We start from the raw sequence: 21,949 nt of genomic DNA on the forward strand, positions 1-21,949 counted from the left end.
AGTGTCTGGTAATGCTCCCTCTCTAGTTGGTAGAACCCTTCCACTGCTTAGATTGATAGCATGAGCAGATTCTATGGAGTTCATAATGGCCTTGCCTTTGTTGTTTGGTGCATTAGCTAGGTGGTTCTCCGAAGTCACAATCCTTGAAGTCAGTGTGTCAAACTTGGCATGGAGGTCACTGTAAACATCTGATATTCTCCTGTTTAACTCAGCAAATCTGTTCGCTGCCTCAATTTTTCCTTGTGTTTGCCCAATCAACAACTGTTGCATCATAGCTCTTAGGTCTTGTTCTTGGTCTTGGTTAGTCTGAAACCCTGGTGGGGGACACAACTGAGGCTGGAACACTTGATGTTGTTGTTTGGGGACATAGTTTTGTTGCTGTTGAGGCTGTTGAGGTGGATACACTTGGTCTTATGGATTGGCCACATTGGTGCTTCTATAGGAGAGGTTGTTGTTCTTGAACCCTCCTTGGTTGTAGCCTTTGAAGCCACCCTAGTTTTGCATGTAGCACAACTCAGCAAACTCATTCTCCCCCTCTTGAACTAGAACATCTTCTTCACCAATGAAGTGAATAGACTTTTGTTGGCTAAGAAGGATCTTGTCAAGCTTCTCATTGACCATCTTCAAGTCCTTCTTATACTTGTCCTCTTGATCAGTTGATGATGACCTTATGGTTCTGTCATAATCCTCATTATCGTTGCCATCTGACTGAGCAAGGTTCTCAACTAACTCCCAGCCTTCTTCCACATTCTTGTTGAGGAAGTTTCCATTAGAGGCTGTGTCAAGAAGCATCCTGATCTTGGGAAGCACTCCTCTATACAATGTACTCAAGAGAGACTCATTGCTGAAGCCATGGTGAGGACACTGAGTTTGAAATCCTTTGAACCTCTCCCAAGCTTCACTAAAGCTTTCATTGTTTCTTTGAGAAAACCCAGAAATTTCATTCCTCAATCTAGCAGTCCTTGCATTTGAGAAGAATTTTGCCAAGACAGCCTTTTTGCAAGCATCCCATGTGGTTATTGCTCCAGTAGGAAGTGTCTTCTCCCATAGGTGAGCCTTATCTCCAAGTGAAAATGGGAAGAGCCTCAACTTGAATCCATCCTCACTCACTCCATTAATCTTGGTAAGACCACAGATTCTGTCAAACTCATCAAGGTGATCTACTGGATCCTCCATTGGCAACCCATGGAACTTGTTGGCTTGAATCATGGAGATCAATCCACTCTTGATCTCAAAGTTGTTGTTTGGCACTGTGGGAGGCACAATACCAGCTCTTTGGTTGTGTGTGTTGGGTGCATCTCCAGCACCAATGTTCCTTGGTCTTGGAACTGGATCTTGTTGCTCCATTATGATTGGAACCTCTTGCTGTTGTTGAACTACTCTCCTTCTCTGATTTCCCAAACCTTTTTGCTTCCTATGGATGTTGTCAAGAGGCTTTTGAAGATTGTCTTTCCCCTTTGACCTTGTGTGCATCAAGAGACACGAGTACAGACTCAAACAGGTACACAGTTGAGCTCAGGCTCGTGTAGGCGGTCAAGGCGACTGGGAAGTGGTGTCCAAATAGAGACGGCTTCTGACTCGATCAGGTGCTCGATCACTGCTCGGTCAAGTGGTGGTCGAGTGGTTGGTCGAGTGGGTACCTGAAACTCAAGACAACCCAGCAACAGAAGATTCGAATCCAGCAACTTCACAAGTGTATAAACGAACTTAATCTTAGACTAATATGGATCCTAAATGTCACAAAAACACACTCAAATGGGCAATGGCGCCAAATTGAAACAAGGTTTTTATTTGGGTGGTGAATGATGATGAATGTATGCAATGGTGAGATATGAATGAATGGATGGTAAGGTGTTTCAATTCCCCTTATGCAGTTGCAGTATAAGAGGTGTCAATCCTATCTGAGTGTTTGTGAACAATCAAGACATGCATATGATACTAAGTCAAGCCAAATGTAAGGGTTGTTTGTCACTAACAATCCTATGATGAAAATGCAAAATGCAGAAAGTAAACTACAAGAACTAGATGCTAAATATAAATATAACAGAATGATTATGACTAATATGAAGCTAGAACAGAAATAGAAAGTACAATAATGAACCAATGCAAGACAATAATGAACATGCAATAAGTAAATGCAACAGAAATGCAAATAGAATGAGACTAGAGATAAGACAGGAAAACTACAAATCATAAACCAAAGTTCTGGGGAAGAACTCGAGCAAGCACTCGATCGAGTAAAGATCGAGTGCAGGGTCGAGCTGGACTAAACGCAAAAACAGAGCAACACAATAAAATAGAGCAATGCAAAAACGAATCAAACAACAAGCAAGCAACATGATTAAGACTTAAAAATCAATAAACAAAGAAGGCCTTGAGGAGGGATTCATGGGCTGAACTAATCATTGTGGTTATCTAACTTGGTCAACAAATCTCAAGCAAACTTTGAGCTAATCTCTAGACATATAAATCTAAGACAAGTTTCCTCCACTCTCATGGCAAGAAACAATCAAACCTATGCATCTCTAGACTTGTTCTCACAAAGTAAAGAATCTACACAAGCAGGCATTAAGCAATACATCTCAAACCAAACAAGACCTCTAATCTCTTAGCAAGCCTAATGGTAAGCTCTAGATCTAGCCTTATCTATGCTTCTTAAACATTGGTGTGATGCTAAGATGCTTGAAATCAAACCCTACCTTCTCAGATATAGGATCAGCATTAAGAACTGAAACAAGTATTTATTTATGGTGGTGAATGATGAATGTATGCAATGGTGAGATATGAATGGAATGATGGATGGGTGTTTCAATTCCCCTTATGCTGTTGCAGTATAAGAGGTATCAATCCTAAATGAGTGTTTGTGAACAATTAAGATATGCATATGAATCTAAGTTAAGACAAATGTGAAGAATGTTTGTCACTAACAATCCTAAGATGGAAATGTAAAATGCAGAAAATAAACTACAAGAACTAAGAACTAGATGCAAATGAAACTGAATGATTGTAACAGTAATGAAGCAAGAACAGAAGTAGGAACTACTACTAATGAACTACTACGAACAGAAGTAGGAACTACTACTAAGTAACAGGTAATGAACTGAAAACTAAATGAATGCAACTAAAATGAAACAGGAATGAAACAGGACAATCACAAATCATAAACAAGAATTCTGGGGATGAACTCGAGCAAGCACTCGACCGAGTGTAGGTCGAGTACAGGGTCGAGCTAGAATAATCCGGAAAACAGAGCAATGCTAGAAAAACAGAGCAACACAAGAACGAATCAAACAACACGCAAGCAACAGGATTAAGACTAAGATATCAATAAACAAAGAAGGCCTTGAGGAGGGATTCATGGGCTAGACTAATGAATTAGGCTATCACACTTTGGCCAACAAATCTCAAGCAAAGCTTTGAGCCAATCTCTAGACACATTAATCTAAAACAAGCTTCTTCCACTCTCATGGTAAGAATCAATCAAACCTATGCATTCGCAAAGCATCCGTATGATTCATCATCATTCACCGTGAGAACATAGAACCTGAACCTAGTTCATTTATTATATATGACCTAAGAAAACTTTAATATTCCCAAGAAATATTAAAATATATACAAACTTTTAAATATCACGGTTAAATCAAACAAAGGGGGCTCTGCCTGAAAGAATTGAATTCGAAAGTTTTTGGAATTCAATAAATTGAGTTGGTGCCACGTGGAATTCTTACACTGACACAAAAAAGAAAGTAGTAATTTATTGGCGCCGGATATGATTGGGAAAGTAATTAATCAAAACTATGCAGGCAGCCATGTGTTATTATTTGGACCTATTTGCTTCTTTAAGAAAAAAATTTCTACAATTTTAGCCTAACACGAGTTATTAACATTTGCATGCTAATCCTTCCTTAAATGCTCTCTAACTACAAAGTTAATGAGCTGCAGATCAATTGGTGGCAACTTGTCTGTGGGAAGGTTGTTAAAGGGTGGGGACCAGGGTTCGAGGAATGTCTGGTGCACCAATAACCTACTGGTGGATGTGGATTTCCACAGTGATGGGTTAGGATCGATGCCCTGCAGGGCCAGCTTGGGGTCCGTTTGGGCGGCTAGCAGTGAGGCTAGCGGGCTAGCAGTGAGGCTAGCAGGGTCCACGGGACGGGTTGTTACATCTAGACTTGTTCTCACAAAGTAAAGAATCAACACAAGCAGGCATTAAGCAATATGTCTCATACCAAACAAAACCTCTAATCTCTTAGCAAGCAAGATGGTAAGCTCTAGATTTAGCCTTATCTATGCCTCTTAAACATTGGTGTGATGCTAAGAAGCTTAAGATCAGATCCTACCCTCTCAGATATAGGATCAGCATTAAGAACATCTACCCTAGAAGAGATCTACAACAATCAAGCTTGACCAAAGCAAACAAACCTCAAACAAAGCCTAGCCTAACCCATCCTCAAGATCCTAAGGAAACTACTCACAACAATACATGATGAACAAAGTTAAAAACCCAGAAAATATTGAAACTTGTATTATCAGAAAGATGAAACAAAGATCTTCAATATTAATGAAAGGATCAAACTCAAATTCTCAATATTAAGAAAGTTATGAAACTAACAATATTGAGAAATTTAGTCTTTTACAAGTACAAAATCTAAGAAAAATAAAAGTGCAAAAGAAATAATTCCCAAAAGGGGTAAAAACTAGGTTTAGAGAATATCTAAAAAAAAGCTGGGCTTCTTTGGTGGCTGCAGGTACAAGGCTTCATATAGGAGAGGAGGTGGAAGCCCTAAAAATACAAAAAGTCAAAGTAGTCAACGGCTCGGTTAACTCGACCAGTGCTCGGTCGAGTGGCTTGGTCGAGCTGGCTTCTCTCGTGCAATCTCCACTCGGTCGAGTCCTCCTCAGCACACGGTCGAGTGTCTGGTCGAGTGTGCGGTCGAGTTGGACTCTAGACCTTGGTTCTTCAGCCTTAACTCTCTTGTTTCCTCCTCATGATTGCTTCACATCTCTTCTCCATTGCTTCCATGCTCCTTAAGCTCCAAAATCACCTGTTTATGCATGAAAAGATGCAAATGCAATGCAACCAAACTCTAATGCATGATTGGTCCTAAAGCTATGCAATAATGGTTAGAATGGATAGCAAAAGATGCAAAAGATGTGAATAAACTAAGGGAAAACAAGGTAAAATATATGAACATCAACACCTCTAAACTTAGTCTTTGCTTGCCCTCAAGCAAATAAGCAAGACATAAGAAGGTAAGTGATGTTTAAAAATGGGATCTCAGCTCCTATAGCTTGCAAAAAGACCATCTAGGATCAATGTCCAAGTTACTAATACTATGATGCAAGTTGAATGAGCTGGAATTAAAGACTTTAGACAAGCATTTCACAACCTTTATTGATTTGAGCCTTAGATATCCACATGCATTCAAATCAACCATTTCCTTTAACATTCATTAAACAAGAACATGAATCAATTCTATGCAATGCTTAAACTCATTTGGCTTGGTAATAAAGGGTTTTGAGACAATGATGGTCTCTTTTAGAGTGGGGCTTGTCAATATCAAGATTCTCTCATGAAAATGGATTGAGCTTTAGAAGAATGCTAAAGGTAAGAACACCTAGACACATACAAGAATAAAACCTTGTCTACCTAAAGGCACCCAAAGTGTTTATCCTAGCAATCTAAACCCAAATGATTCTAGTGCTACCCTTTACTTCTTCTTTTCTCTTTAACCCTTTTTCTCTTTTGGTTTTCAAGTCTTAGGAGATGTTTTCTTATTGGATCTTTCTAGTGGGATGGGGGATTCTTACTTATTTGCTATGGTTCTCTTTTCTTCTTATTCTTAAGACATATAAGCATTTTGCTAAACTTTTCTTTTCTTTCTTTTCTTTTCCTTAACTAGAACCATCTTAAACAACATTTTACTTCCCATCCTTTCACTAGACTTTTGCTTAAACACAATCTCCTCTTAAAGACTCTACCCTTCTTTCTCTTTTCTTTCATTTCTTTTTATAAAAGCCAAGTCCCAAACCCAACAAGTGAACCACATAGTCTTATCTAACTTGAAAAATGCAAACTAGAACTACACAAGGTCTTACTCTTGTCAGTTCAAACCTAACACTTTCTACCAAGCTCAATCCCAAAAATAGGCCTCACACACTCAAGAATCAACAAGGCTTGAAAGAAGGTTTGGTTTAGAGGTAGGGGAACTGATCTTAATGATTTAATCAGCTACTTGGATCAACAAGAGTGGTAAAAAGGAGAAAGATGATCCAAGTATGTATATGGTATCCATGAGTTTAAAACAATGCACACATTGATAATTAAAAGTCAATATTAGGTTCTTATAAATAGGAAATGGTTTCAAATCTCAACATGCTTCAATTTAGACCAAATGCAATGCAAGAATTCAAGGCTTGGTTCAATCTTATGATTCTAACTACTCAACTAGCATCAAAGTACTAATAACTTGGGCATTGATCCTAGTCTAGTGAATAAGCTAGCTAACAAGGAAATACTCATCATAGATCCCTAATGCAAATATTATACAATTCTACATGAAACATGCTAAACAAGATCCTAATATGCAATGCAAACTACATGAACACTCTTTTTATTGAAGATTTTTTTTTCAAAATTTTTCAAATTTTTATGGTTTTTTATGCCTTAGATGCTTATGCAAGTGCTAACATGATGATGATAAAAATTTGAAATAAGAACACAAAACACAATGTCAAATGCTATCTCAAATCCTCCCCCAAACTTAAATCACACAGTCCTCTGTGTGAAAGAAATTTGTAAGAGGATTCAAGACTAAAAACAAAACAAAACATAATATGAAATGCAATGATATTTACAAGTGAAGGTGATAGTGGTACCTTAGGGGTTGTGGAAGAAGTTGTCCACATCCATCTGTATGCTGTCATAGGAGTAGTTGGGGTCTTGTTGGTGACTTGGAGATGGGCTTTGGGGCAGCTCGACGATGGAGATCGACCGGCACTCGGTCGAGTACGTGTCCGAGTGGGGGGGGGGTCGAGCTGGACCGCGAGTGTCCATTAGCTGTCCCTTCCTCTTCTATTCAGGCTCCCTTGCTTCCCTGACCATGAAAATACTAAAGCAAAAATCAAAATACCAAAATCCTAAGCAATATATACAGAGATACCTTAGGGATTTCCTCCCTAGTGAGCTTGTTTAGAGTCACTAAGCTTGACTTTTATGGCTCTTCAAGCTTGAGGAGCATCTATGAGAAGTATTGAGCACTTCTCATGTGTCTCCTTTTCTCCCAAATACTTCTTAAACCTTTGACCATTAACTGTGAACTCACTACCATCCTTGTTGAGAAGTGTGACAGCTCCATATGGTAAAATCTCTTTTATTTCAAAAGGACCTCCCCATCTACTTTTCAACTTCCCAGGGAATAACTTGAGTTTTGAATTGTAAAGCAAGGCTTGGTCTCCAGGCCTAAGGTCCTTAATGAGAATCCTCTTATCATGGAAAGCCTTAGTCCTCTCCTTGTAGATTTTGGAGTTTTCATAAGCCTCCAATCTGATCTCCTCAAGTTCATGCAAGTCAAGGCTTCTCTTAGCTTGTGCTGTTTCAAGATCCAGGTTCAGAAGTTTGATTGCCCATAGAGCCTTGTATTCAACCTCAACTGGAAGGTGACAAGACTTTCCATACACAAGCTGGAATGGGGTTCTTCCTATGGGTGTTTTGAAGGCTGTTCTATAAGCCAAAGTGTTTCATCAAGTTTACTAGACCAATCCTTCCTTGTTGCTCCTACTATTCTTGATAGAATGGCCTTGATCTGTTTGTTTGACACCTCAACTTGCCCATTTGTCTGAGGGTAATAGGCTGTAGACACCTTGTGCTTAACTCTATACTTCCTTAGCATTCCTTCAAAGATCTTATTGATGAAGTGTGATCCTCCATCACTTATCACAACTCTTGGGATTCCATACCTTGGAAAGATTATGTTCTTGAAAAGTTTAAGAACTACCTTGTGATCATTAGTGGGGCTAGCAATGGCTTCCACCCATTTGGAGACATAGTCCACTGCTACTAAGATGTAGGCATTCCCATTTGAAGGTGGATTAAAGGGTCCCATGAAATCAATCCCCCACACATCAAATATCTCAACTTCAAGAATTGGATTTTGAGGCATCTCATTTCTTCTTGTGATATTCCCCATCCTTTGGCAAGCATCACATTTTGTGATGAACTTGTGAGTGTCCTTGAACAATGTAGGCCACCATAGGCCAGCTTGTAAGACTTTTTAGGCTGTCTTGAAAGTTGCAAAATGGCCTCCATAAGCAGAACCATGGCAATGTCCTAACACTCCTTCAACCTCATTCTCTGCTATGCACCTCCTAAACAATCCATCTGATCCCTTCTTGTATAAGTAAGGTTCATCCCAATAGTATCCATTGATGTCCTTGAGGAGTTTCTTCTTCCTATAAGAGTCCATGTCTGCTGGGACTTCTTCACACACCTTGTAATTGACTATATCAGCATACCAAGGCAGATCCTCACTCTCAAGTGCCATCAACTCCTCCATCTTGTCCTGCTCGATCGGGCTCCCAAACATACTCGGTCGAGTGCTTGCTCGAGTAGGGGGTCGAGTGGGGAGCCGTGTTGACCCAATCAGCATCAGTTTCTCCTCAGGCATTGAATCATCAATTGGAATCTCCTCTTCTATCCTCATCCTAGACAAGTGATCAGCTACTCCATATCTCTATCCCTTTTTTATCAACTATTTCCATGTCAAACTCTTGGAGAAGCAAAATCCATCTCAACAACCTTGGTTTTGTATCCTTCTTTGAGTAGATGTGCCTCAAAGCAGCATGATTAGTGTACACAATCACCTTGGACCCTACTAAGTAGCTTCTGAACTTTTCAAAGGCAAATACCACTGCTAAGAGCTCTTTCTCTGTTGTTGAATATCTTCCTTGAGTTTCATCCAAGGTTCTACTTGCATAGTGAATCACATGCAGCCTCTTATCTTTTTTCTGACCTAGGACTGCTCCTACTGCAAAGTTTGAAGCATCACACATAATCTCAAATGGAAGATCCCAGTTTGGAGCTTGGACTATTGGAGCTGAAATCAAAGCAGTTTTGATCTCCTTGAAAGCCTTCAAGCAATCCTCATCAAAGTTGAACTCAGTCTCCTTACATAGCAACCTTGTCAATGGCCTAGCTATCTTTGAGAAATCCTTGATGAATCTCCTATAAAACCCAGCAGGCCCAAGAAAGCTTCTTATGTCCTTGACTGTTTTTGGAGGTTGGAGTTGAACCATGACCTCAATCTTTGCCTTATCAACGTCAATCCCCTTTTCTGAAATCTTATGGCCAAGAACTATCCCTTCTTCAACCATGAAGTGACACTTTTCCCAGTTCAAAACAAGATTTGTCTCCTCACATCTCTTTAGAACCCTGCATAAATTAGCAAGACAAGAAGGAAAGGAGTCTCCATAGACAGAGAAATCATCCATAAAAACTTCCACAACATCCTTAATGAGATCAGAGAAGATAGACAATATGCATCTTTGAAAAGTTGCTGGAGCATTACATAATCCAAATGGCATCCTTCTATAAGCAAAAGTACCATATGGACATGTGAATGTTGTCTTCTCTTGATCATTGGGATGAATAGGAATTTGGAAAAATCCAGAATATCCATCCAAGAAACAGTAGTGAGTGTGATTAGCTAATCTTTCCATCATTTGATCAATGAAAGGAAGAGGAAAGTGATCTTTCCTAGTGGCTGAAGTAAGCTTTCTATAGTCAATGCACATTCTATGCCCTGTAATGGTTCTAGTGGGAATTAATTCATTTTGATCATTCTTTACCACAGTTATTCCTCCCTTTTTTGGGACACAATGAACTGGTGAAACCCAAGTACTATCAGAGATAGGATAGATTACACCAGCATCAAGCAACTTAAGGATTTCTTTTTTAACTACTTCCTTTAAGTTGGGGTTTAACCTTCTTTGAGGTTCAATACTAGAGTAGGATTCATTTTCAAGATGGATTCTATGCATGCAAAGACTAGGTGAAAGGCCTTGAATGTCATCCAAAGTATAACCAATTGCTTTCCTATACTTCCTTAGCTCTACAACTAGCAATTCAAGTTCATTTTCACTCAACTTAGCATTTACTATCACAGGATAAGTAGAGTTCTTACCTAGAAAAACGTACCTTAGCCCATATGAGAGAGGTTTGAGCTCTACTTTTGGTGCCTTTAGTTCGGACCAATCATTTGTGTAGGACTCGGTGGTGCACTCGGTCGAGTGGCTCTGGTGCTCGGTCGAGTATATGCTCGAGTTGATGGTCGAGCTATCCAAAGTTGCTATTTGAACTGACCAGACTTCCTCTCTTTGTGCTGGTAATCCCTCAAAAACCTCTGGGTGGTCTGATTTTCTACAGGAGTCCAATATCTCCTCATAAGCCTTGGTTTCTTGATGAAGGAATCCTTCCTCCCCACTTTTGGTTAAAACAGTTCTAAGGTGATCTTGTTCTGCTAGTTCCTCTATCAATTCCTTTGATAGTTTGTCCATCTCTTCAGTCCAAAAGACTTGCCCTCCAATGGTTGGTTTCTTCATAGCCTCCACAATGTCAAATATCATTTTGAAATCCTCTACCAAGTTAAGATCAATCTTCCGTTGTCTCACATCAATTATTGCTCCTGCTGTAGCTTGGAAGGGTCTCCCTAGTATCAAAGGATCCTTTGGTTCTTCATCCATTTCCAAGACTACAAAGTCTGTTGGGACTTCTACTTCTCCAACTCTAACTGGTAGATCCTCCAAAACACCATGTGGTAATCTTATTGATCTATCAGCCAAGATCAAGGATATATTGCATGGCTTATAACTTGTAAACCCTAGGCGCTTAGCAACTGATAGAGGCATTAGGCTAACTGAGGCTCCCAAATCACATAGGCATCTGTTGAAAGTTATAGGGCCTATAGAGCAAGGTAGAGTAAAGGAGCCATGATCCCTTAGCTTTTGAGGATTCACTTGCTTTGTGATGATGGCACTGCACTCTTGGCTAAGAATCACCATCCCTTGAACTTCTTTGATCCTTTCCATCACAGCATCTTTCAAGAATTTCTGGTAAGGAGGAATCATCATAAATGCATCTATTAGAGGCATTCTAAGCTCAATCTCCCTAACTTGTTTGTCAAACAATGCCTTGTATTTCTCAACCATTTGCTTCTTAAATCTTCCTGAGAAAGGTAGTGGAGGCTTGTAAGGAGGAGGAATGAACCAAACTTCTTTGTCTTTGGAAGCAACTGGCTTGGTTTTTTCTTCAGAGGCTGCTCGATCGGCTGCTCGATCACACACTCGGTCGAGTGAGTGGTCGAGTGGTGGGTCGAGTTCGGTGGCATTTTCATTCTGAGTTTCTTCTTGCTGAAAACCCTCCCCCTCTTGATCACCACTGTCCTCAGTGTCTGGCAAAGCTCCCTCTCTTGTTGGTAGAACCCTTCCACTGCGTAGATTGATAGCATGAGCAGATTCTATAGAGTGCATGATGGCCTTGCCCTTGTTATTTGGGGCATTAGCTAGTTGATTCTCCATAGTCACAATCCTGCAAGTAAGTGCACCAAACTTGGCATGGAGGTCACTGTAAACATCTGATATCCTCCTGTTCAACTCATCAAATCTGTTGGTGGCCTCAATCTTTCCTTGTGTTTGCCCAATCAACAATTGTTGTATCATTGCTCTTAAGTCTTGTTCTTGGCCTTGGTTAGTCTAAAACCCTAGTGGGGGACACAACTGAGGCTGGAACACTTGATGTTGTTGTTTGGGGATGTAGTTTTGTTGCTGTTGAGGCTGTTGAGGTGGATAGACTTGGTCTTGAGGATTGGCCACATTGGTACTCCTATAAGAGAGATTGTTGTTTTTGAAACCTCCTTGGTTGTAGCCTTTGAATCCTCCTTGGTTTTGCATGTAGCACAACTCAGCAAATTCAGTCTCCCCCTCTTGAGCTGGAACCTCTTCTTCACCAATAAAGTGAATAGACTTTTGTTGGCTAAGAAGGATCTTGTCAAGCTTCTCATTGACCATCTTCAAGTCCTTCTTGTACTTGTCCGCTTGATCAGTTGAGCAACTCCTTATGGTTCTGTCATAGTCCTCATTATAGTTGCCATCTGACTGAGCAAGATTCTCAACTAATTCCCAGCCTTCTTCCACATTCTTGTTGAGGAAGTTGCCATTAGAATCTGTGTCAAGAAACATCCTTATCTTGGGAAGTACTCCTCTATACAATGTACTCAAGAGTGACTCATTACTAAAGCCATGATGAGGACATTGAGTCTGAAATCCTTTGAACCTCTCCCATGCTTCACAAAAGCTTTCATTGTTTCTTTGGGCAAACCCAGAAATCTCATTCCTCAACTTAGCAGTCCTTGCATTGGAGAAGAATTTGGCTAAGAAAGCCTTCTTGCAAGCATCCCATGTGGTTATTGCTCCAGTAGGAAGAGTCTTCTCCCAAAGGTGTGCCTTATCTCCAAGTGAGAATGGGAAGAGCCTCAACTTGAATCCATCTTCACTCACTCCATTGATCTTTGTAAGACCACAAATTCTGTCAAACTCATCAAGGTGATCTAGTGGATCCTCCATTGGCAACCCATGGAACTTGTTAGCTTGAATCATGGAGATCAATCCACTCTTGATCTCAAAGTTGTTGTTTGCTACAGTTGGAGGCACAATTCCAGCCCTTTGGTTGTGGGTGTTGGGTGCATCTCCAGCACCAATGTGCCTAGGTCTCTGCTCATGGTTAGCTTGTTGCTCCATGATCACTGAATCCTCTTGCTGAACTTGAACTACCCTTCTTCTCTGATTTCCCAAACCCTTTGGCTTCCTATGTATGTTGTCAATAGGCCTTTGAAGATTATCTTTCCCCTTAGACCTTGTGTGCATCAACAAACGCGAGTACAGACTCGAACAGGTTCACAATTGAGCTCAGGCTCGTCTGGGGGGTCAAGTCGACTGGGAAGTGGTGTCCAAATGTACACGGCTTCTGGCTCGATCAGGTGCTCGATCACTGCTCGGTCGAGTGATGGTCGAGTGACTGGTCGAGTGGTACCTGAAATGGAACTTCAACCCAACAACAGAAGATTCAAGTGTATAAACGAAGTTAATCTTAGACTAATATGGATCCTAAATGTCACAAAAACACACTCAAATGGGCAACGGCGCCAAATTGAAACAAGTATTTATTTATGGTGGTGAATGATGAATGTATGCAATGGTGAGATATGAATGGAATGATGGATGGGTGTTTCAATTCCCCTTATGCTGTTGCAGTATAAGAGGTATCAATCCTAAATGAGTGTTTGTGAACAATTAAGATATGCATATGAATCTAAGTTAAGACAAATGTGAAGATTGTTTGTCACTAACAATCCTAAGATGGAAATGTAAAATGCAGAAAATAAACTACAAGAACTAAGAACTAGATGCAAATGAAACTGAATGATTGTAACAGTAATGAAGCAAGAACAGAAGTAGGAACTACTACTAATGAACTAAAGCAAGACAGGTAATGAACTGAAAACTAAATGAATGCAACTAAAATGAAACAGGAATGAAACAGGACAATCACAAATCATAAACAAGAATTCTGGGGATGAACTCGAGCAAGCACTCGACCGAGTGTAGGTCGAGTACAGGGTCGAGCTAGAATAATCCGGAAAACAGAGCAATGCTAGAAAAACAGAGCAACACAAGAACGAATCAAACAACAAGCAAGCAACAGGATTAAGACTAATATATCAATAAACAAAGAAGGCCTTGAGGAGGGATTCATGGGCTAGACTAATGAATGAGGCTATCACACTTTGGCCAACAAATCTCAAGCAAAGCTTTGAGCCAATCTCTAGACACATTAATCTAAGACAAGCTTCTTCCACTCTCATGGCAAGAATCAATCAAACCTATGCATCTCTAGACTTGTTCTCACAAAGTAAAGAATCTACACAAGCAGGCATTAAGCAATATGTCTCATACCAAGCAAAACCTCTAATCTCTTAGCAAGCAAGATGGTAAGCTATAGATCTAGCCTTATCTATGCCTCTTAAACATTGGTGTGATGCTAAGAAGCTTAAGATCAGATCCTACCCTCTCAGATATAGGATCAGCATTAAGAACATCTACCCTAGAAGAGATCTACAACAATCAAGCTTGACCAAAGCAAACAAACCTCAAACAAAGCCTAGCCTAACCCATCCTCAAGATCCTAAGGAAACTACTCACAACAATACATGATGAACAAAGTCAAAAACTCAGAAAATATTGAAACTTGCACTATCAGAAAGATGAAACAAAGACTTCAATATTAATGAAAGGATCAAACTCAAATTCTCAATATTAAGAAAGTTATGAAACTAACAATATTGAGGAATTTAGTCTTTTTCAAGTACAAAATCTAAGAAAAATAAAAGTGCAAAAGGAATAATTCCCAAAAGGGATAAAAACTAGGTTTAGAGAATATCTAAAAAAAAGCTGGGCTTTTTTGGTGGCTGCAGGTACAAGGCTTCATATAGAAGAGGAGGTGGAAGCCCTAAAAATACAAAAAGTCAAAGTAGTCAATGGCTCGGTTAACTCGACCAGTGCTCGGTCGAGTGGCTTGGTCGAGCTGGCTTCTCTCGTGCAATCTCCACTCGGTCGAGTCCTCCTCAGCACACGGTCGAGTGTCTGGTCGAGTGTGCGGTCGAGTTGGACTCTGGACCTTGGTTCTTCAGCCTTAACTCCCTTGTTTCCTCCTCATGATTGCTTCACATCTCTTCTCCATTGCTTCCATGCTCCTTAAGCTCCAAAATCACCTGTTTATGCATGAAAAGATGCAAATGCAATGCAACCAAACTCTAATGCATGATTGGTCCTAAAGCTATGCAATAATGGTTAAATTGAATAGCAAAAGATGCAAAAGATGTGAATAAACTAAGGGAAAATAAGGTAAAATATATGAACATCAAGAACATCTAGCCTAGAAGAGATCTACAACAATCAAGCTTGACCAAAGCAAACAAGCCACAAGATCAATCCAGCCTAACCCATCCTCAAGATCCTAGAGAACTACTCACAAGAACACATGATGAACAAAGTTAAAAACCCAGAAAAACAAAGATCTACAATATTGGAGAAAGAATCAAACTCGAATTCTCAATATTAAGAAAGTTATGGAACCAACAATATTGAAGAATTTAGTCTTTTCTCTTTAAAAACAAGTACAAGATCTAAGAAAAATAAAAGTGCAAAAGGAATAATTCCCAAAAGGGTAAAAACTAGGTTTAGAGAATATCTAAAAAGCTGGACTCTTTTGGTGGCTGCAGGTACAAGGCATTTTATAGGAGAGGGAGTGGAAGCCCTAAAAATACTAAAAGACAAAATAGTCAACGGCTCGGTCAACTCGACCTGTGCTCGGTCAAGTGGCAGGTCGAGCTGGCTTCTCTCGTGCATCCTCCACTCGGTCGAGTCCTACTCAGCACACGGTCGAGTGTCTGGTCGAGTGTGCGGTCGAGTTGGACTCCGGACCTTGGTTCTTCAGCCTTAACTCTCTTGCTTTTCCTTCATGATTGCTTCACTTCTTCTCAACATTGCTTCCATGCTCCTTAAGCTCCAAAATCACCTGATTATGTATGAAAAGATGCAAATGCAATGCAACTAAACTCTAATGCATGATTAGTCCTAAAGCTATGCAATAATGGTGAAAATGGCTAGCAAAAGATGCAAAAGATGTGAATATACTAAGGGAAAACATGGTAAAATATATGAACATCAGAAATCTATGTAGGTAAATCTTGGAATATGGAACCCGGGATGGAGAATTCTTTTGCAGTGTGCAGGTTTATGAATCCGAGATCTTGGGGATTGCATACTTTGAGGATTTTGCAGGTGGAGTAGGAAATGAGGTTTGGGTCATTCTTGTTGGTATGGTGGGTTATTTCTACTGATTTGGTGTCTACGAGAATGAATTCGTAGAATGTGCGGTTTTTGGTAAGGTTGTCGGTAAGGTATTGGCTTTCTTCGTAAATATGCGGTTGGTATATTGGGTTAGGTCTTTAAGGGATATTGGTTTGGTAAATGAGGTTGTAATAAGGTGTTGGCATTGTGGTTTAAGGAAGTAGGATGATTTTTGGTCTACGGTATTTTGTGAGGAGGATGGATTGGATATTTTTTGTGGCTGGGGGTTGACGGCTTTTGCATAGGATAAAGGAGAAAATTCCGCCAACGGAGAGAATTGGTTGCTAGTGGTTAATTGCTTTCCTTGTAAATGTGGTTGATTCTTGACGTAGTCTGATCCACTCATTGGTTTCTTTTGTGTTTCACTCATTTTGGTGATCCTGAGATTTTCCATGTAAATACTCCCTTGTTAGAAAATCAGGTAAAGAATTATTTTCCCCTTTTATATATTGTATATCGAAATAAAAATAGATAAAATAGCTTGCCATCTAGCAAATATTTGTTTAGAAACTAAGTTTTTAACATCCTTTTGTAAAATCTCTTTGGCCGATTTGCAATCGACACGTAGTAAAAACTTTTTGTTTATTATATCATCTTGAAATTTAGAAATACAATTTACTATAGAGAAAACTTCCTTTTTAACTGTAGAGTAATTCTTTTGTGGTCCAAGCCAAACAACTGAGTGGAAACAAACTATAGACTCTTGGGTAGACTCTGGCATTTTTTGTTTAAGGATCCCCCATAACCTATTTATGATGCATCAGTTTCTACTATCATGAATGCATTGGGGTGTGAGATGACTAGACATGGTAGTTTTATAACCTTTTTCTTGATATCCTGGACTAGACTAGTATGCAGACTTGACCATGGTATGGGGTTCTTTTGTAATCTTTGAAACAATGGTTGTATAGTTTTTCGTAGATTAGGTAGAAAATCAGATATGTAGTTTAAGCAACCTAAAAATCTTTGTAATTGTGATTTCTCTTTTATTTCATCTGGAAATTTATTTGCAAATTCTATAGATCTAGATATAGGTGTTATAGTGCCTTGATAAATGTTGTGGCCTAAAAATTGTATTTTTGTTTGAAATATTTGCATCTTTTTTGCAGATACTACTAGTCCATGCTTTTTAACAATGTTCAAAAAGGTGTATAGATGTTGAAAGTGTTGGTCGATAGATTTTGAATATATTAACACATCATCTATGTATACAATTGAGAAGGTGGAGTAAGGGTTAAATATTTCGTTCATTATATTTTGAATTTCGGATGGTGCGTTTTTTAAACCGAAAGGCATAACATTCCATTCGTAATGCCCAAAAGGTACTGTGAATGCTGTTTTATATTTATCCTTCTCGGCAATTTGATTTGCCAAAATCCACTTTTCATATCAAATTTAGAAAATATACAGGCGTCATATAATCGTTTTAATAGATCTCTTTTGTTTGGTATTGGGTATCTTATCCATTGTATTACATTGTTTAAGGGTTTATAGTTGATTACTAAGCGTGGTACTCCTCTTTCTTTTTCAGCTTGGTTGTTTACATAAAATGCTGAACAACTCCAAGGAGATTTAGATTTTCTTATTAAGTTTTATTTAGTAATTCTTGTATTTCTTTTTTGCAATGTTCTAGAAGTTCTTGATTCATTTGAATGGATCTAGCTTTAGTTGGAATATTTTTTTAATTAAAATCCTTTTCGTAGGGTATTTCAACAATATGTTTTTTCCTTTCCCAAAAGGCATTTGGGAGTTCGGAACATACCTGGTTTAGTAGTTCGATTTCTAATATTTTTATTTTATTTGTGATTTGTGGATCACTTAGTTGTTTTTCTATCTGTTGGTATTTTATTTCTTGTTGTAAATATTGTATCTGTTTTTGTTTCCCCATCGATTAAATTTATGGATTTCTCTATTGTTGATTTTTGTAAGGCTAAGATTTCTTTTGTTTTCATTGGGGATAGAAATTCAAACATTATTTTTTCTCCTACAATTTTTGTGGTAATTCCTAGTTCTGTAACTTTAAACGGATAAATTTGTGTAAAAAATTGAGTTCCTAGTATAACTTCTTGGCTTAAGTTTTTCACAAGGATAAATTGAGTTTTAAAACAATAATTTTTGTTACAGATTTTTGCTTTAGGTAATTTATAGTTGACCTTCAAACTACTTCCGTTTGCACCACTAAGTTTTTCATATGTTTTTTTCATAGAATTTTGTAGGAACTATTCCTTCTCTAATACAATTATAGTCAGCTCCTGTATCTAAAAGTGCTATTGTTTCTAGTTTAAAATCATACCTATGTGTAATGTGATTTTTGTATACCATTTTTGATAGTTTATTTTGTTTATTATCTGGATATATTCTTCTTCTTCTTTTGTTTGTTTATGGTTTTCAGGGTTGCTTGTGGAGGGTTTGTCCATTGTTGTGGGTGAAGATTCATGGACTTTTGGTTCTATAAGGGCTAATCTAGCGTCTACTTGCAATTGGTGAAGTTGATGTTGGTGAACTATTTGTTGTAATTCTTTTATTTGTGTTTTTAAATTTTTAACTTCTTCTTGTAATTCACCAGTAGTTACTTGTTTAAATAGTGTTGGAGAGGGATATTTTTCTATTATTTTGTTAAGACTAAATGGTTGTGGAGTTAATAATTGATTTTCTCGTTGTACTAAATCTTTTAATTTTAATAAATATTATTTTTTTTTGTTTCTTGATCATCTATTTTATCTATAATATCTATTAATAATTGTTTGTCAATGTCTTTTGTGATTACGTTTATTGTTTTACAATTGCATATTCCATCTGAGATATTGTAACATCCGTGAACCGGAATCCCGGTTTGGGAGTTGCATCGGTCGATGCAGATGGTGCATCGGTCGATGCATGTTCAATTATGTGCGTTTTGACTTAAGTCAAACGCTGCGTTTTGGGTTAAGGAAAACCCTTAGATGCGAGTTTTGTCTCATTCGTGTTTGGGTGGCCGTTTTTGAGAAAAGAGAAAGAGAGAAAAGTTGTTCTTGAGTGTTCTTGAGAATTCTGGGAGATTGGAGGCGTTCTTGTAGAGATATGTAGCTGGGATCGTTGTAGGAGCTTCCTAGAGGCCTGTTCTTGTTTGTTTAAGGTTCAGATTCTTCTGTGGCAAAGGTAAGTGCATGACCATGGCTTATCTAAGCTAGAGGATTCTTTAATCTGCTGGTTGTGTGATGTTAGGCTTGTTAGTTCGTTGCTATGGACGTTAGGGAGCTTTCTTGTGGCTTGGGATCGAGTTTTGTGGTTGTAGGAACGAAGATCCAGCGAGAAGCTTCGGGGAAATCACGGTGCTCGACGTTGCGTCGATCGATGCATATCTTGCGTCGGTCGATGCAAGTGCGAGGACGGCGCGTAAACTCTAGGGTTTTCGTGTAACGTCGAGCATGCGTCGGTCGATGCAGATTGGGTATCGGTCGATGCAAGTTACCCTTGCGTCGATCGATGCAGCTTCTGTGTCGATCGATGCATAAGCATCGGTCGATGCTTATGCAAATACTAATATGAAGATGCTAAAAATTTGAAAAAAGAACACAAAACACAATGTCAAACACTTAAATCACACAGTCCCTTGTGTGAAAGAAATTTGATTGAGGATTCAGGACTAAAAAAAACTAAACAAAATATGAAATGCAATGATATTTACAAGGGAAGGTGATAGTGGTACCTCAAGGATTGGAGAAGAAGTTGTCCACATCCTCTTGCATTCTGTCAAAGGAGTAGTTGGGGTCTTCATGGTGACTTGGAGATGGAGATTGGGGCAGCTCGACGACAGCGATCGACCGGCACTCGGTCGAGTGCGTGCTCGAGTGGGGGGGTTAAGCTGGACCGCGTGTGTCAAAATGTTGAGCCTGCTGCTGGTAGAACTGCAGGTAGAGAGCTGGATCCATGAAGTATTGAGGTTGGATGGGAGGTAACCTGGATAGTCTGGATAAGCAGCTGGAGGTGGGAAGCCATATGGTGATCTGGGCTGGAACTCGGTCGAGTACATCGGGGGTGCTCGGTCGAGTGGGCGCTCGAGTGACCGGGTCGAATGCCTTGAAAATTGTTGTTCTTGGGTACTTGAGCTCCTCTTCCTCTAATTTGGCTCATACATTGAAGCCCTAGCTGGTTCCAAAGGGTTTGCAACTCTTGAAAGTGCTCTAGTTGAGCTACTTCTTCTCAAAGGGCTTGAATGGCTTGGAGATGAATTTCCACTCTTTAGCTCAACAATTTCCTTCTTTAAGCTCTTGATGGACTTAGCCATGTTGCCCACCTTCTTCTTAAGCTTATCAAACCTCTTCCCATTCCACTTGCTCCATCTTTGCAAAAGTGTCAACCTCTTGCTATTCTCCCTCACTCCTCTATTATCCCTTGGGTTGGGCTCATAATCTTCAAAGTAGAATTGCTCCTCCCCATCAGCCATTTGTGCATTCCTAGCTTCTTCAACTCTAGGTTGAACTATCCCATCAAACAAGTGCTCCTCAGCTGGCCAAAAGTCAATGTTGGCTCCTTCTTGAATGGTGGTGAGCTCTTGGTTAGGCAAGATCAATTGTTTCTTCCCAAGTGTTGGAAGCTCAAAATTGAAGATGTGATTTCCTTGATGCATCTCCTTGGCTAGGATGAGAGTAGAGGTGAGGTAGCTTGAGTCAATCCATCTTGGTGAGACCCTTTCTCCTCTAAGTGGGACCTTGGCAGCTTGTAAGATTGGAGTAATGATGCCTCCAATGGTTAGTGCTCCTCTTGAGCCTTTGTTCTCCAACTTGCCTACCCAACTTCTCAAATATATCATATGGTCTATGAGCACCATTGCATGATCAGTCTCCATAGTGCTCTCAAGAATGATGGTTCCATCTCTTGCCTTGAGGATGATCCCATTGAGAGCCATATCAATCATCTTAAGCTCTCCCTCATTGATATTCCCAGTTTCCTTCCTTGCAAAGAAGGTGTTGGCAAGAGCTTTGTGGAAGTACCTTAGGTGGGCTCCTTATCCTTGAACTCTTGGAATTGGAGGATGAGTAGAGTTTGTTGTCCCCAATGGTTTCCCAAACAGCATAGAGTTCTTCTCTTGGAATCATCAAATTCCTATTGCTCCCAACCTCAAATCCAAACACATTTGCTATCTTCTTCATTGAAAGATCATACCTCTTCCCCTTGATTGTGAAAGCAATGTGACCAGCTCCAAATTCAGCATCTTTCCTTGCATATGTAGTCAGCTTGACAGTGGCTAGGAACTCACAACTTTCTTCTTTGTAGCCCTCCATGCAAAGCCCCATGAACTTGCCTTCCCTATCTTGATTGGGACATTCTCCAACCTTTCAACTACTTCTCTGTTTGACCCATCAGCTAGACATACATGGAGGTTGGTGGATTTGAAATCAGTTCTCCCAAGCTTTTGAGCTAATGAGTATGGCATCACACCAGTTGAAGCTCCCAAATCAGAAAGGCATTAGTTGTAGTGAAGGTAACTGATTGTGCAAGGTAGATAGAATGGTCCTGGATCCTTAAGCTTAATTGGGATGATCACTCCTCCAAGGTTCTCAAGATCCTTCTCATCTTGAGCTTGAGCCTTCTTCTTTGACAAATCAAGCAAAAAATCTCTATAGAGAGGATAAGGTTCATACTGTTCCAAGGCAGGTCCTCTCTCCTCTTCTTGATAAGCAATGATGATCGCTTGTATAGCCATCACTTCCTCTTGTTTCTCAACCACAACTTCTTCCTTCAAAGCTTCCTCATCCTTTTGTTGCTTAGCCAACATCTCCTTTTTCTCAATCATTTCCCTTAATTCCTTGATCCTTTGTGCTTTGAAACGTCCTGGGAATGGTAGAGGTGGTTTGTAAGCAGGAGGAATGTACTTAGCAGGTTTAACAGCTCCTGATCCTCCAGCTCGATCGACCACTCGATCAGGCACTCGGTCGAGTGTTGGCTCGAGTACCTGGTCGAGTGCAATGGCAGATTCAGATTTCTCTGCACAAACTTCACTCAA

At 39.6% G+C, this 21,949-nt stretch overlaps 2 non-coding genes across 2 annotated transcripts; both read left to right on the forward strand.

The window, feature by feature from the left end:
* The first annotated feature begins 847 nt into the window (after positions 1-847).
* On the forward strand, positions 848-954 carry LOC147932906 (small nucleolar RNA R71). Its single transcript, XR_015576802.1, has one exon. It is a non-coding gene; the product is annotated as a small nucleolar RNA R71 (small nucleolar RNA).
* Positions 955-12,289: 11,335 nt separating this feature from the next.
* On the forward strand, positions 12,290-12,396 carry LOC147932907 (small nucleolar RNA R71). The gene has a single exon (XR_015576727.1). It is a non-coding gene; the product is annotated as a small nucleolar RNA R71 (small nucleolar RNA).
* Positions 12,397-21,949: the final 9,553 nt, after the last annotated feature.

This window comes from Camelina sativa, chromosome 12, assembly GCF_030686135.1.
Source record: "Camelina sativa cultivar CO46 ecotype springtype chromosome 12, ASM3068613v1".
Lineage (NCBI taxonomy): Eukaryota > Viridiplantae > Streptophyta > Magnoliopsida > Brassicales > Brassicaceae > Camelina > Camelina sativa.